A 2,352-nucleotide genomic window follows, 5' to 3' on the forward strand; every position below is an offset into this window, starting at 1 on the left:
AGAGAGAGAGAGAGAGGATAGCCTCACGAGCCCTGGCAAGAAAGTCAAAGTGAAATGCAATGAAGACGACACCATATGCAACCTTAAGAATTTTGTTGCTGTGCAAACATGCACGTGCCCTGAGAAGATCTGCATCTAGAAGTTGTATAACATCTACAAGGATCACATCACCCTTAAGGACTGAGAAGTGTTGTCATAGAACAACAATGCAAGGCCTCATGATGTACATAACTTCACTTGAAATAATATATTACAAAAATATGTCGTTTGCACTCCTTCACTATCCCTCATTGTCCCTTATGATAAACCTGTCGTGTTAGTGCAGTAAGTGGAGTAGAGCACTGAACGAGGGGGGATTCATTCCAGTTCCCATGTCATGGTTCATAATAGCACTTGATTGATAGCCTTTTGTGGATAGAGAGGATGAGTGGAACATGAGTGGAACTTGTCAAGGGAACTTGAGGTCTCACTCGGTTTTTTCTTTTGCTCGGTAAAGTTCGCTCGGTGCATGGTAAGACTCCTTCATGCCCTTTCATAGCCCCTCTCCCCCATCTTATTCCTCCTTCATAGAGAGAGAGAGAGAGAGAGAGAGAGAGAGAGAGAGAGAGAGAGAGAGAGAGAGAGAGAGAGAGAGAGAGAGAATTGAGGCTTGTCATTCTCTACCCAACTACTTCCTCTTATAAGCCATCTCCCCATCTTTAGGACCTCTTGAACCATCCATGCCTAGCTGATCATTCTAAAGTGATACCCATCCTTGGTCCTACCTTTTATACTAACACTATTGCAAATACAAGCAACTGAGGCATGCTATTCTCCAACCAACCACCTCCACTTAGAGGGCATCTTTCGATCTTTAGGAGCCTCTAAACTCTCCCTACCAAATTGTTCGTGAAAGTTTCGTGTCCATGTATACTCCCACCCTTGGTTTTGCCTTTGTTCTAACAGTAAGGGTGGGCATGGCTCTCTAGGAATGGATGTTTCAGTGCCATGCCCATCGTTTTTCCTATATTTGGCCTAGAAACATCTCATTTTGATCTTCTCTCATTAGCATCTCTTTTAGTATATATCTATGAGTTATTATGGTAGATGTTGAGTGTATCTTGAGCAAGATGGAAACCAAGAACATTTTACTATATCATGACACTACATGTGTGTGATAAATGTCTTTATCGTGCATCTAGGATCGAGAAAATTGTAACCTTCCGTAGATTGTGGAGTCTAGAAGTTCTAAGGATCAAGTTTATCATAGATACTCCACAAAAGGCTCTTATTCTTTTCAAAGCACATCATCTATTTGAAAATCTACTCCACATGTGAAGAGTAAATGTACCCAAAGACTTAGACATAAGGTACCAAAAAAAAAAATGTGTCACAAATTTTCAAATGCACATTTGACTGATCTATGTTAGTAGAAAGCCCTCCACTTTTTGGAGGCAACTTCTTGAGAAGAGAGATCAATAAGTTTTGTTCAACTAGAGCATCATTCTTGAGACATGTTCTACTTTTAGTTGAGAAGAGAGAAATAAGTTTTGCTTAGTTAGAACATCTTGAAATAGGCTCTACTATTAGTATGAGATTCAAGTAAAGGCTCCGTTTGGATGAATAAAAGTTCTATAAGAGGATATTTTATTGCAATCGTTAAGTTGACTTCTTTCTACGAGAAGACAATTCCACATATGTGTGCCTTAGTAGTTATCAAGTGGATAAGTTGACTTAATGTAGGTAAAGATTAGGAAAAAATTGATATTGTCATGATAAATCTGTTTCTTTGATGTTTCTAAGGACAAAAACACTCCCTCATGGGGGGAGTAATGTCAAAAAATAGTAGGACCGAGGGGGGGGGGGGGGGGGGGGGGGGCGCAACCAAGCATGCAAGTTCAAGGGCTTGTAAAGATGGGCTAGGAGGCTCATAAGAGGAGGTGGTTGAGTGGAGAAGAGCATGTATCAGTCTCCTTGACCTTTTAGATAGAGATATCATTTAAGAAAGTACATGCCTCTTTGCCTTACACTCTCTCAAATACATGTATGATAAGGAGTAGTTATCCCTAATGGTGGTAGCATTCACCTACTTAATATTCACATAAACTTTGATTTTATCTTTTCTTTTTGGGACTCCCATATTTGAGGATACCCACTCTATGTGTTTAATATGTAGGTAAATTTTTGTTTTGGTAATTTATCAATCTCATCTCTAATACTTAGGGAAAATGTTTCATTGTACATGTAAGGGTGTGGCTTATGTGGATTGGCAACCTCCTTGAGAGAGATACTATGTTGGAAGCTTGACAAACCCACACCATTTAACACTAGGTTGGTAACAGGACAAATTTATGTGCTGGGACACTTTTATGT

The sequence above is a fragment of the Adiantum capillus-veneris genome, chromosome 7 (assembly GCF_014529385.1).
Source record: "Adiantum capillus-veneris isolate H3 chromosome 7, ASM1452938v2, whole genome shotgun sequence".
In the NCBI taxonomy this organism is placed as follows: Eukaryota; Viridiplantae; Streptophyta; class Polypodiopsida; order Polypodiales; family Pteridaceae; genus Adiantum; species Adiantum capillus-veneris.